This window comes from Chiloscyllium plagiosum, unplaced genomic scaffold (genome assembly GCF_037043375.1).
Source record: "Chiloscyllium plagiosum isolate Xiang-an unplaced genomic scaffold, Cpla_swu_hap1 HiC_scaffold_33, whole genome shotgun sequence".
In the NCBI taxonomy this organism is placed as follows: Eukaryota; Metazoa; Chordata; class Chondrichthyes; order Orectolobiformes; family Hemiscylliidae; genus Chiloscyllium; species Chiloscyllium plagiosum.
The window spans coordinates 21,467,157-21,480,993 of NW_028270171.1; the positions used below are offsets into that span (position 1 = coordinate 21,467,157).

At 50.1% G+C, this 13,837-nt stretch overlaps 7 non-coding genes across 7 annotated transcripts; all 7 read left to right on the forward strand.

Annotated features, from left to right (window-relative positions):
* The first annotated feature begins 428 nt into the window (after nt 1-428).
* Nucleotides 429-620, forward strand: LOC148141310 (U2 spliceosomal RNA). Its single transcript, XR_015752644.1, has one exon. It is a non-coding gene; the product is annotated as a U2 spliceosomal RNA (small nuclear RNA).
* Nucleotides 621-2,450: 1,830 nt separating this feature from the next.
* LOC148141311 (U2 spliceosomal RNA) lies at nt 2,451-2,642 on the forward strand. The gene has a single exon (XR_015752750.1). It is a non-coding gene; the product is annotated as a U2 spliceosomal RNA (small nuclear RNA).
* A 1,826-nt stretch (nt 2,643-4,468) lies between these two features.
* Nucleotides 4,469-4,660, forward strand: LOC148141312 (U2 spliceosomal RNA). Its single transcript, XR_015752751.1, has one exon. It is a non-coding gene; the product is annotated as a U2 spliceosomal RNA (small nuclear RNA).
* Nucleotides 4,661-6,486: 1,826 nt separating this feature from the next.
* LOC148141313 (U2 spliceosomal RNA) lies at nt 6,487-6,678 on the forward strand. The gene has a single exon (XR_015752752.1). It is a non-coding gene; the product is annotated as a U2 spliceosomal RNA (small nuclear RNA).
* A 1,826-nt stretch (nt 6,679-8,504) lies between these two features.
* Nucleotides 8,505-8,696, forward strand: LOC148141314 (U2 spliceosomal RNA). The gene has a single exon (XR_015752753.1). It is a non-coding gene; the product is annotated as a U2 spliceosomal RNA (small nuclear RNA).
* A 1,826-nt stretch (nt 8,697-10,522) lies between these two features.
* On the forward strand, nt 10,523-10,714 carry LOC148141315 (U2 spliceosomal RNA). The gene has a single exon (XR_015752754.1). It is a non-coding gene; the product is annotated as a U2 spliceosomal RNA (small nuclear RNA).
* A 1,826-nt stretch (nt 10,715-12,540) lies between these two features.
* Nucleotides 12,541-12,732, forward strand: LOC148141316 (U2 spliceosomal RNA). Its single transcript, XR_015752755.1, has one exon. It is a non-coding gene; the product is annotated as a U2 spliceosomal RNA (small nuclear RNA).
* The last annotated feature ends 1,105 nt before the right edge of the window (nt 12,733-13,837 follow it).

The window sequence follows — 13,837 nt, forward strand, 5'->3', positions numbered from 1 at the left end:
TCCCTCAAGGCTGTGTTGGCCATGGGTTTGGAAGGTTGCTGCCCGAGGAATTCTGGTGAATCTTGTAGATGCCGGGGAAATGACCCTGCCGCCGCCGCTGCTGCTGCTGTCCCCGATCAGCGGGAGAATGACCCTGCTGCTGTCCCCGATCAGCGGGAGAAACCTCTCTGCAGTCGACCTGACGTGCGCTTCCATGGCGGCTCCGGCCCGTGCCATCTGATTGGTCGTCAGCGCGATCTGCGCGGCTAGGTAACAGATGGACAGAAAACCACGGGGAAAGCACAGCGACTGCTGCAAAGTGATCTTCCGATCTGGTCGGAAATCTTGGAAGGTACACGGTAAGGGAATAAACGAACTTTGAATATCATCAAGCTGATGGAAAGGATAGTCGGCAAATATGACCCCCACCGTTGGAGTATTAATGTGCTATCGCTTCTCGGCCTTTTGGCTCGGAATATGTGTAGTTTCTGTTCTTATCAGTTTAATCGCTGATATCTCCCGAACGTGGGAGTGTTTGTATTAAATGGATTTTTGGAGCAGGGAGATGGCTTAAGGGCTTGCTCTGTCCCCTCCATGTATCAGCCTGGTATTGCAGTGTTTCCAGGAATGGTGCAGCCAATGCCTACTAGCCAAGTTCAAAAGCAGGTTAATGGAATGTGAATCTCTTGCCTTTGCTAGTTTGCCGTGTTGATTGCAGTGATTGTTCCATCTATTGTCTTTTCAGTTGCATGAAACTATCATCTTTTGTTACCAGTTTTCTGTCTTATGATCCTGCTCTGCAGTTACCTGACGAAGGTGCAGCACGCTGAAAGCCAGGACAGGGTAACCCCCATATCCGCGGCCCGAACGTGCTACAGGGAACATTCTGGAACCAGGGGGCTGCCAGGAAGGTAACTTTCCAATTTAAATGAATGGGTTTGCCCCTATCCGCCGTTTCGGTCTTCTGCGGTCGGTCTTGGAACGTATCCCACCGATGGTACGGCGGGGGTGGTGGTGACTGCTGTACTTCCAAATAACCCCGTTGAGCTGTAACCTGGTGTTGTGGGATTTTTAACACAGTCAAATCAGGTTGTGGGATCCCATAACTCAGCCAATGTCAAATGGCTATCAGATCAGCCCCCACAATCCCTTCCCCACACCCACCGACGCATCAAATTTATCCGAATATTTTCTTGAACAAGAAAGAAATGGCTTTGGTCTGTTTCCTGAATAGAGTGAAACCCCCATCTCTGTTTGTTTCTTCGCAAACTACTATACGGAAGCAACCTGCTTTAGTGGCTATGTCTGCACGTAAAGATTATTCACACAGACGATCGCCCGAGGCTGGAACTCACTTCAGCTCCCTGGTGCCACGAGGCAGCCGTACTAACCACTGAGCCACAATGCCACCCGTACGATTTGGAATGGTTTGTCATCGTTTGTGGTGCAAGTAGCAAAATAGTTGTCAGTTTGTCAACTGGATCGGCTTCAAATGTTCTCAGCAATCTGCAGTAATGTGAACGGAGAGGTCAAATCGAGCTGCTTGTGGCGATGAGGTGCGCTTGCAGCGTGACCTGTTTACATAGGGAGATCAGCTCCCTCCCCATTCTACACAGAGAGTCGGATACAAGTAGAGAGGATATTGAAAGTGGACGATAAAGAAAGGGTGCACGGACGTAATTCACTTTTCACAACTTTTCAGATTGATGTGGAATGCCAAGGAGCGAATCCTGTACGTGAGGGAAACAATGATTCGCATTTATGGGCGAGCGACACGAACACAAGGGGAGGAAATGAATAGGATCTTTCTGTCAAGGCCAACATTTCTTGCCCATCCCGAGATCACCCTGGTGGTGAGCTGCTCTCTCGAACCGCTGCAGTCCATGTGCTGTCGGTAGCCCCGCGATGCTGTTTGGGCGGGGATTCCAGATTTTGACCCAGTGACACCGGAGGAACAACGATATATTTGCAATTCAGGACAGCGAGTGCCTCGGGAAAGAACTTGCGAATGGTGGTGTTCCCACGGATCTGCTGCCGTCATCCCTCAAGGCTGTGTTGGCCATGGGTTTGGAAGGTTGCTGCCTGAGGAATTCTGGTGAATCTTGTAGATGCCGGGGAAATGACCCTGCCGCCGCCGCCGCCGCTGCTGCTGTCCCCGATCAGCGGGAGAATGACCCTGCTGCTGTCCCCGATCAGCGGGAGAAACCTCTCTGCAGTCGACCTGACGTGCGCTTCCATGGCGGCTCCGGCCCGTGCCATCTGATTGGTCGTCAGCGCGATCTGCGCGGCTAGGTAACAGATGGACAGAAAACCACGGGGAAAGCACAGCGACTGCTGCAAAGTGATCTTCCGATCTGGTCGGAAATCTTGGAAGGTACACGGTAAGGGAATAAACGAACTTTGAATATCATCAAGCTGATGGAAAGGATAGTCGGCAAATATGACCCCCACCGTTGGAGTATTAATGTGCTATCGCTTCTCGGCCTTTTGGCTTGGAATATGTGTAGTTTCTGTTCTTATCAGTTTAATCGCTGATATCTCCCGAACGTGGGAGTGTTTGTATTAAATGGATTTTTGGAGCAGGGAGATGGCTTAAGGGCTTGCTCTGTCCCCTCCATGTATCAGCCTGGTATTGCAGTGTTTCCAGGAATGGTGCAGCCAATGCCTACTAGCCAAGTTCAAAAGCAGGTTAATGGAATGTGAATCTCTTGCCTTTGCTAGTTTGCCGTGTTGATTGCAGTGATTGTTCCATCTATTGTCTTTTCAGTTGCATGAAACTATCATCTTTTGTTACCAGTTTTCTGTCTTATGATCCTGCTCTGCAGTTACCTGACGAAGGTGCAGCACGCTGAAAGCCAGGACAGGGTAACCCCCATATCCGCGGCCCGAACGTGCTACAGGGAACATTCTGGAACCAGGGGGCTGCCAGGAAGGTAACTTTCCAATTTAAATGAATGGGTTTGCCCCTATCCGCCGTTTCGGTCTTCTGCGGTCGGTCTTGGAACGTATCCCACCGATGGTACGGCGGGGGTGGTGGTGACTGCTGTACTTCCAAATAACCCCGTTGAGCTGTAACCTGGTGTTGTGGGATTTTTAACACAGTCAAATCAGGTTGTGGGATCCCATAACTCAGCCAATGTCAAATGGCTATCAGATCAGCCCCCACAATCCCTTCCCCACACCCACCGACGCATCAAATTTATCCGAATATTTTCTTGAACAAGAAAGAAATGGCTTTGGTCTGTTTCCTGAATAGAGTGAAACCCCCATCTCTGTTTGTTTCTTCGCAAACTACTATACGGAAGCAACCTGCTTTAGTGGCTATGTCTGCACGTAAAGATTATTCACACAGACGATCGCCCGAGGCTGGAACTCACTTCAGCTCCCTGGTGCCACGAGGCAGCCGTACTAACCACTGAGCCACAATGCCACCCGTACGATTTGGAATGGTTTGTCATCGTTTGTGGTGCAAGTAGCAAAATAGTTGTCAGTTTGTCAACTGGATCGGCTTCAAATGTTCTCAGCAATCTGCAGTAATGTGAACGGAGAGGTCAAATCGAGCTGCTTGTGGCGATGAGGTGCGCTTGCAGCGTGACCTGTTTACATAGGGAGATCAGCTCCCTCCCCATTCTACACAGAGAGTCGGATACAAGTAGAGAGGATATTGAAAGTGGACGATAAAGAAAGGGTGCACGGACGTAATTCACTTTTCACAACTTTTCAGATTGATGTGGAATGCCAAGGAGCGAATCCTGTACGTGAGGGAAACAATGATTCGCATTTATGGGCGAGCGACACGAACACAAGGGGAGGAAATGAATAGGATCTTTCTGTCAAGGCCAACATTTCTTGCCCATCCCGAGATCACCCTGGTGGTGAGCTGCTCATCGAACCGCTGCAGTCCATGTGCTGTCGGTAGCCCCGCGATGCTGTTTGGGCGGGGATTCCAGATTTTGACCCAGTGACACCGGAGGAACAACGATATATTTGCAATTCAGGACAGCGAGTGCCTCGGGAAAGAACTTGCGAATGGTGGTGTTCCCACGGATCTGCTGCCGTCATCCCTCAAGGCTGTGTTGGCCATGGGTTTGGAAGGTTGCTGCCCGAGGAATTCTGGTGAATCTTGTAGATGCCGGGGAAATGACCCTGCCGCCGCCGCTGCTGCTGCTGTCCCCGATCAGCGGGAGAATGACCCTGCTGCTGTCCCCGATCAGCGGGAGAAACCTCTCTGCAGTCGACCTGACGTGCGCTTCCATGGCGGCTCCGGCCCGTGCCATCTGATTGGTCGTCAGCGCGATCTGCGCGGCTAGGTAACAGATGGACAGAAAACCACGGGGAAAGCACAGCGACTGCTGCAAAGTGATCTTCCGATCTGGTCGGAAATCTTGGAAGGTACACGGTAAGGGAATAAACGAACTTTGAATATCATCAAGCTGATGGAAAGGATAGTCGGCAAATATGACCCCCACCGTTGGAGTATTAATGTGCTATCGCTTCTCGGCCTTTTGGCTTGGAATATGTGTAGTTTCTGTTCTTATCAGTTTAATCGCTGATATCTCCCGAACGTGGGAGTGTTTGTATTAAATGGATTTTTGGAGCAGGGAGATGGCTTAAGGGCTTGCTCTGTCCCCTCCATGTATCAGCCTGGTATTGCAGTGTTTCCAGGAATGGTGCAGCCAATGCCTACTAGCCAAGTTCAAAAGCAGGTTAATGGAATGTGAATCTCTTGCCTTTGCTAGTTTGCCGTGTTGATTGCAGTGATTGTTCCATCTATTGTCTTTTCAGTTGCATGAAACTATCATCTTTTGTTACCAGTTTTCTGTCTTATGATCCTGCTCTGCAGTTACCTGACGAAGGTGCAGCACGCTGAAAGCCAGGACAGGGTAACCCCCATATCCGCGGCCCGAACGTGCTACAGGGAACATTCTGGAACCAGGGGGCTGCCAGGAAGGTAACTTTCCAATTTAAATGAATGGGTTTGCCCCTATCCGCCGTTTCGGTCTTCTGCGGTCGGTCTTGGAACGTATCCCACCGATGGTACGGCGGGGGTGGTGGTGACTGCTGTACTTCCAAATAACCCCGTTGAGCTGTAACCTGGTGTTGTGGGATTTTTAACACAGTCAAATCAGGTTGTGGGATCCCATAACTCAGCCAATGTCAAATGGCTATCAGATCAGCCCCCACAATCCCTTCCCCACACCCACCGACGCATCAAATTTATCCGAATATTTTCTTGAACAAGAAAGAAATGGCTTTGGTCTGTTTCCTGAATAGAGTGAAACCCCCATCTCTGTTTGTTTCTTCGCAAACTACTATACGGAAGCAACCTGCTTTAGTGGCTATGTCTGCACGTAAAGATTATTCACACAGACGATCGCCCGAGGCTGGAACTCACTTCAGCTCCCTGGTGCCACGAGGCAGCCGTACTAACCACTGAGCCACAATGCCACCCGTACGATTTGGAATGGTTTGTCATCGTTTGTGGTGCAAGTAGCAAAATAGTTGTCAGTTTGTCAACTGGATCGGCTTCAAATGTTCTCAGCAATCTGCAGTAATGTGAACGGAGAGGTCAAATCGAGCTGCTTGTGGCGATGAGGTGCGCTTGCAGCGTGACCTGTTTACATAGGGAGATCAGCTCCCTCCCCATTCTACACAGAGAGTCGGATACAAGTAGAGAGGATATTGAAAGTGGACGATAAAGAAAGGGTGCACGGACGTAATTCACTTTTCACAACTTTTCAGATTGATGTGGAATGCCAAGGAGCGAATCCTGTACGTGAGGGAAACAATGATTCGCATTTATGGGCGAGCGACACGAACACAAGGGGAGGAAATGAATAGGATCTTTCTGTCAAGGCCAACATTTCTTGCCCATCCCGAGATCACCCTGGTGGTGAGCTGCTCATCGAACCGCTGCAGTCCATGTGCTGTCGGTAGCCCCGCGATGCTGTTTGGGCGGGGATTCCAGATTTTGACCCAGTGACACCGGAGGAACAACGATATATTTGCAATTCAGGACAGCGAGTGCCTCGGGAAAGAACTTGCGAATGGTGGTGTTCCCACGGATCTGCTGCCGTCATCCCTCAAGGCTGTGTTGGCCATGGGTTTGGAAGGTTGCTGCCCGAGGAATTCTGGTGAATCTTGTAGATGCCGGGGAAATGACCCTGCCGCCGCCGCTGCTGCTGCTGTCCCCGATCAGCGGGAGAATGACCCTGCTGCTGTCCCCGATCAGCGGGAGAAACCTCTCTGCAGTCGACCTGACGTGCGCTTCCATGGCGGCTCCGGCCCGTGCCATCTGATTGGTCGTCAGCGCGATCTGCGCGGCTAGGTAACAGATGGACAGAAAACCACGGGGAAAGCACAGCGACTGCTGCAAAGTGATCTTCCGATCTGGTCGGAAATCTTGGAAGGTACACGGTAAGGGAATAAACGAACTTTGAATATCATCAAGCTGATGGAAAGGATAGTCGGCAAATATGACCCCCACCGTTGGAGTATTAATGTGCTATCGCTTCTCGGCCTTTTGGCTTGGAATATGTGTAGTTTCTGTTCTTATCAGTTTAATCGCTGATATCTCCCGAACGTGGGAGTGTTTGTATTAAATGGATTTTTGGAGCAGGGAGATGGCTTAAGGGCTTGCTCTGTCCCCTCCATGTATCAGCCTGGTATTGCAGTGTTTCCAGGAATGGTGCAGCCAATGCCTACTAGCCAAGTTCAAAAGCAGGTTAATGGAATGTGAATCTCTTGCCTTTGCTAGTTTGCCGTGTTGATTGCAGTGATTGTTCCATCTATTGTCTTTTCAGTTGCATGAAACTATCATCTTTTGTTACCAGTTTTCTGTCTTATGATCCTGCTCTGCAGTTACCTGACGAAGGTGCAGCACGCTGAAAGCCAGGACAGGGTAACCCCCATATCCGCGGCCCGAACGTGCTACAGGGAACATTCTGGAACCAGGGGGCTGCCAGGAAGGTAACTTTCCAATTTAAATGAATGGGTTTGCCCCTATCCGCCGTTTCGGTCTTCTGCGGTCGGTCTTGGAACGTATCCCACCGATGGTACGGCGGGGGTGGTGGTGACTGCTGTACTTCCAAATAACCCCGTTGAGCTGTAACCTGGTGTTGTGGGATTTTTAACACAGTCAAATCAGGTTGTGGGATCCCATAACTCAGCCAATGTCAAATGGCTATCAGATCAGCCCCCACAATCCCTTCCCCACACCCACCGACGCATCAAATTTATCCGAATATTTTCTTGAACAAGAAAGAAATGGCTTTGGTCTGTTTCCTGAATAGAGTGAAACCCCCATCTCTGTTTGTTTCTTCGCAAACTACTATACGGAAGCAACCTGCTTTAGTGGCTATGTCTGCACGTAAAGATTATTCACACAGACGATCGCCCGAGGCTGGAACTCACTTCAGCTCCCTGGTGCCACGAGGCAGCCGTACTAACCACTGAGCCACAATGCCACCCGTACGATTTGGAATGGTTTGTCATCGTTTGTGGTGCAAGTAGCAAAATAGTTGTCAGTTTGTCAACTGGATCGGCTTCAAATGTTCTCAGCAATCTGCAGTAATGTGAACGGAGAGGTCAAATCGAGCTGCTTGTGGCGATGAGGTGCGCTTGCAGCGTGACCTGTTTACATAGGGAGATCAGCTCCCTCCCCATTCTACACAGAGAGTCGGATACAAGTAGAGAGGATATTGAAAGTGGACGATAAAGAAAGGGTGCACGGACGTAATTCACTTTTCACAACTTTTCAGATTGATGTGGAATGCCAAGGAGCGAATCCTGTACGTGAGGGAAACAATGATTCGCATTTATGGGCGAGCGACACGAACACAAGGGGAGGAAATGAATAGGATCTTTCTGTCAAGGCCAACATTTCTTGCCCATCCCGAGATCACCCTGGTGGTGAGCTGCTCATCGAACCGCTGCAGTCCATGTGCTGTCGGTAGCCCCGCGATGCTGTTTGGGCGGGGATTCCAGATTTTGACCCAGTGACACCGGAGGAACAACGATATATTTGCAATTCAGGACAGCGAGTGCCTCGGGAAAGAACTTGCGAATGGTGGTGTTCCCACGGATCTGCTGCCGTCATCCCTCAAGGCTGTGTTGGCCATGGGTTTGGAAGGTTGCTGCCCGAGGAATTCTGGTGAATCTTGTAGATGCCGGGGAAATGACCCTGCCGCCGCCGCTGCTGCTGCTGTCCCCGATCAGCGGGAGAATGACCCTGCTGCTGTCCCCGATCAGCGGGAGAAACCTCTCTGCAGTCGACCTGACGTGCGCTTCCATGGCGGCTCCGGCCCGTGCCATCTGATTGGTCGTCAGCGCGATCTGCGCGGCTAGGTAACAGATGGACAGAAAACCACGGGGAAAGCACAGCGACTGCTGCAAAGTGATCTTCCGATCTGGTCGGAAATCTTGGAAGGTACACGGTAAGGGAATAAACGAACTTTGAATATCATCAAGCTGATGGAAAGGATAGTCGGCAAATATGACCCCCACCGTTGGAGTATTAATGTGCTATCGCTTCTCGGCCTTTTGGCTTGGAATATGTGTAGTTTCTGTTCTTATCAGTTTAATCGCTGATATCTCCCGAACGTGGGAGTGTTTGTATTAAATGGATTTTTGGAGCAGGGAGATGGCTTAAGGGCTTGCTCTGTCCCCTCCATGTATCAGCCTGGTATTGCAGTGTTTCCAGGAATGGTGCAGCCAATGCCTACTAGCCAAGTTCAAAAGCAGGTTAATGGAATGTGAATCTCTTGCCTTTGCTAGTTTGCCGTGTTGATTGCAGTGATTGTTCCATCTATTGTCTTTTCAGTTGCATGAAACTATCATCTTTTGTTACCAGTTTTCTGTCTTATGATCCTGCTCTGCAGTTACCTGACGAAGGTGCAGCACGCTGAAAGCCAGGACAGGGTAACCCCCATATCCGCGGCCCGAACGTGCTACAGGGAACATTCTGGAACCAGGGGGCTGCCAGGAAGGTAACTTTCCAATTTAAATGAATGGGTTTGCCCCTATCCGCCGTTTCGGTCTTCTGCGGTCGGTCTTGGAACGTATCCCACCGATGGTACGGCGGGGGTGGTGGTGACTGCTGTACTTCCAAATAACCCCGTTGAGCTGTAACCTGGTGTTGTGGGATTTTTAACACAGTCAAATCAGGTTGTGGGATCCCATAACTCAGCCAATGTCAAATGGCTATCAGATCAGCCCCCACAATCCCTTCCCCACACCCACCGACGCATCAAATTTATCCGAATATTTTCTTGAACAAGAAAGAAATGGCTTTGGTCTGTTTCCTGAATAGAGTGAAACCCCCATCTCTGTTTGTTTCTTCGCAAACTACTATACGGAAGCAACCTGCTTTAGTGGCTATGTCTGCACGTAAAGATTATTCACACAGACGATCGCCCGAGGCTGGAACTCACTTCAGCTCCCTGGTGCCACGAGGCAGCCGTACTAACCACTGAGCCACAATGCCACCCGTACGATTTGGAATGGTTTGTCATCGTTTGTGGTGCAAGTAGCAAAATAGTTGTCAGTTTGTCAACTGGATCGGCTTCAAATGTTCTCAGCAATCTGCAGTAATGTGAACGGAGAGGTCAAATCGAGCTGCTTGTGGCGATGAGGTGCGCTTGCAGCGTGACCTGTTTACATAGGGAGATCAGCTCCCTCCCCATTCTACACAGAGAGTCGGATACAAGTAGAGAGGATATTGAAAGTGGACGATAAAGAAAGGGTGCACGGACGTAATTCACTTTTCACAACTTTTCAGATTGATGTGGAATGCCAAGGAGCGAATCCTGTACGTGAGGGAAACAATGATTCGCATTTATGGGCGAGCGACACGAACACAAGGGGAGGAAATGAATAGGATCTTTCTGTCAAGGCCAACATTTCTTGCCCATCCCGAGATCACCCTGGTGGTGAGCTGCTCATCGAACCGCTGCAGTCCATGTGCTGTCGGTAGCCCCGCGATGCTGTTTGGGCGGGGATTCCAGATTTTGACCCAGTGACACCGGAGGAACAACGATATATTTGCAATTCAGGACAGCGAGTGCCTCGGGAAAGAACTTGCGAATGGTGGTGTTCCCACGGATCTGCTGCCGTCATCCCTCAAGGCTGTGTTGGCCATGGGTTTGGAAGGTTGCTGCCCGAGGAATTCTGGTGAATCTTGTAGATGCCGGGGAAATGACCCTGCCGCCGCCGCTGCTGCTGCTGTCCCCGATCAGCGGGAGAATGACCCTGCTGCTGTCCCCGATCAGCGGGAGAAACCTCTCTGCAGTCGACCTGACGTGCGCTTCCATGGCGGCTCCGGCCCGTGCCATCTGATTGGTCGTCAGCGCGATCTGCGCGGCTAGGTAACAGATGGACAGAAAACCACGGGGAAAGCACAGCGACTGCTGCAAAGTGATCTTCCGATCTGGTCGGAAATCTTGGAAGGTACACGGTAAGGGAATAAACGAACTTTGAATATCATCAAGCTGATGGAAAGGATAGTCGGCAAATATGACCCCCACCGTTGGAGTATTAATGTGCTATCGCTTCTCGGCCTTTTGGCTTGGAATATGTGTAGTTTCTGTTCTTATCAGTTTAATCGCTGATATCTCCCGAACGTGGGAGTGTTTGTATTAAATGGATTTTTGGAGCAGGGAGATGGCTTAAGGGCTTGCTCTGTCCCCTCCATGTATCAGCCTGGTATTGCAGTGTTTCCAGGAATGGTGCAGCCAATGCCTACTAGCCAAGTTCAAAAGCAGGTTAATGGAATGTGAATCTCTTGCCTTTGCTAGTTTGCCGTGTTGATTGCAGTGATTGTTCCATCTATTGTCTTTTCAGTTGCATGAAACTATCATCTTTTGTTACCAGTTTTCTGTCTTATGATCCTGCTCTGCAGTTACCTGACGAAGGTGCAGCACGCTGAAAGCCAGGACAGGGTAACCCCCATATCCGCGGCCCGAACGTGCTACAGGGAACATTCTGGAACCAGGGGGCTGCCAGGAAGGTAACTTTCCAATTTAAATGAATGGGTTTGCCCCTATCCGCCGTTTCGGTCTTCTGCGGTCGGTCTTGGAACGTATCCCACCGATGGTACGGCGGGGGTGGTGGTGACTGCTGTACTTCCAAATAACCCCGTTGAGCTGTAACCTGGTGTTGTGGGATTTTTAACACAGTCAAATCAGGTTGTGGGATCCCATAACTCAGCCAATGTCAAATGGCTATCAGATCAGCCCCCACAATCCCTTCCCCACACCCACCGACGCATCAAATTTATCCGAATATTTTCTTGAACAAGAAAGAAATGGCTTTGGTCTGTTTCCTGAATAGAGTGAAACCCCCATCTCTGTTTGTTTCTTCGCAAACTACTATACGGAAGCAACCTGCTTTAGTGGCTATGTCTGCACGTAAAGATTATTCACACAGACGATCGCCCGAGGCTGGAACTCACTTCAGCTCCCTGGTGCCACGAGGCAGCCGTACTAACCACTGAGCCACCGTGCCACCCGTACGATTTGGAATGGTTTGTCATCATTTGTGGTGCAAGTAGCAAAATAGTTGTCAGTTTGTCAACTGGATCGGCTTCAAATGTTCTCAGCAATCTGCAGTAATGTGAACGGAGAGGTCAAATCGAGCTGCTTGTGGCGATGAGGTGCGCTTGCAGCGTGACCTGTTTACATAGGGAGATCAGCTCCCTCCCCATTCTACACAGAGAGTCGGATACAAGTAGAGAGGATATTGAAAGTGGACGATAAAGAAAGGGTGCACGGACGTAATTCACTTTTCACAACTTTTCAGATTGATGTGGAATGCCAAGGAGCGAATCCTGTACGTGAGGGAAACAATGATTCGCATTTATGGGCGAGCGACACGAACACAAGGGGAGGAAATGAATAGGATCTTTCTGTCAAGGCCAACATTTCTTGCCCATCCCGAGATCACCCTGGTGGTGAGCTGCTCATCGAACCGCTGCAGTCCATGTGCTGTCGGTAGCCCCGCGATGCTGTTTGGGCGGGGATTCCAGATTTTGACCCAGTGACACCGGAGGAACAACGATATATTTGCAATTCAGGACAGCGAGTGCCTCGGGAAAGAACTTGCGAATGGTGGTGTTCCCACGGATCTGCTGCCGTCATCCCTCAAGGCTGTGTTGGCCATGGGTTTGGAAGGTTGCTGCCCGAGGAATTCTGGTGAATCTTGTAGATGCCGGGGAAATGACCCTGCCGCCGCCGCTGCTGCTGCTGTCCCCGATCAGCGGGAGAATGACCCTGCTGCTGTCCCCGATCAGCGGGAGAAACCTCTCTGCAGTCGACCTGACGTGCGCTTCCATGGCGGCTCCGGCCCGTGCCATCTGATTGGTCGTCAGCGCGATCTGCGCGGCTAGGTAACAGATGGACAGAAAACCACGGGGAAAGCACAGCGACTGCTGCAAAGTGATCTTCCGATCTGGTCGGAAATCTTGGAAGGTACACGGTAAGGGAATAAACGAACTTTGAATATCATCAAGCTGATGGAAAGGATAGTCGGCAAATATGACCCCCACCGTTGGAGTATTAATGTGCTATCGCTTCTCGGCCTTTTGGCTTGGAATATGTGTAGTTTCTGTTCTTATCAGTTTAATCGCTGATATCTCCCGAACGTGGGAGTGTTTGTATTAAATGGATTTTTGGAGCAGGGAGATGGCTTAAGGGCTTGCTCTGTCCCCTCCATGTATCAGCCTGGTATTGCAGTGTTTCCAGGAATGGTGCAGCCAATGCCTACTAGCCAAGTTCAAAAGCAGGTTAATGGAATGTGAATCTCTTGCCTTTGCTAGTTTGCCGTGTTGATTGCAGTGATTGTTCCATCTATTGTCTTTTCAGTTGCATGAAACTATCATCTTTTGTTACCAGTTTTCTGTCTTATGATCCTGCTCTGCAGTTACCTGACGAAGGTGCAGCACGCTGAAAGCCAGGACAGGGTAACCCCCATATCCGCGGCCCGAACGTGCTACAGGGAACATTCTGGAACCAGGGGGCTGCCAGGAAGGTAACTTTCCAATTTAAATGAATGGGTTTGCCCCTATCCGCCGTTTCGGTCTTCTGCGGTCGGTCTTGGAACGTATCCCACCGATGGTACGGCGGGGGTGGTGGTGACTGCTGTACTTCCAAATAACCCCGTTGAGCTGTAACCTGGTGTTGTGGGATTTTTAACACAGTCAAATCAGGTTGTGGGATCCCATAACTCAGCCAATGTCAAATGGCTATCAGATCAGCCCCCACAATCCCTTCCCCACACCCACCGACGCATCAAATTTATCCGAATATTTTCTTGAACAAGAAAGAAATGGCTTTGGTCTGTTTCCTGAATAGAGTGAAACCCCCATCTCTGTTTGTTTCTTCGCAAACTACTACGCGGAAGCAACCTGCTTTAGTGGCTATGCCTGCACGTAAAGATTATTCACACAGACGATCGCCCGAGGCTGGAACTCACTTCAGCTCCCTGGTGCCACGAGGCAGCCGTACTAACCACTGAGCCACCGTGCCACCCGTACGATTTGGAATGGTTTGTCATCATTTGTGGTGCAAGTAGCAAAATAGTTGTCAGTTTGTCAACTGGATCGGCTTCAAATGTTCTCCGCAATCTGCAGTAATGTGAACGGAGAGGTCAAATCGAGCTGCTTGTGGCGATGAGGTGCACTTGCAGCGTGACCTGTTTACATAGGGAGATCAGCTCCCTCCCCATTCTACACAGAGAGTCGGATACAAGTAGAGAGGATATTGAAAGTGGACGATAAAGAAAGGGTGCACGGACGTAATTCACTTTTCACAACTTTTCAGATTGATGTGGAATGCCAAGGAGCGAATCCTGTACGTGAGGGAAA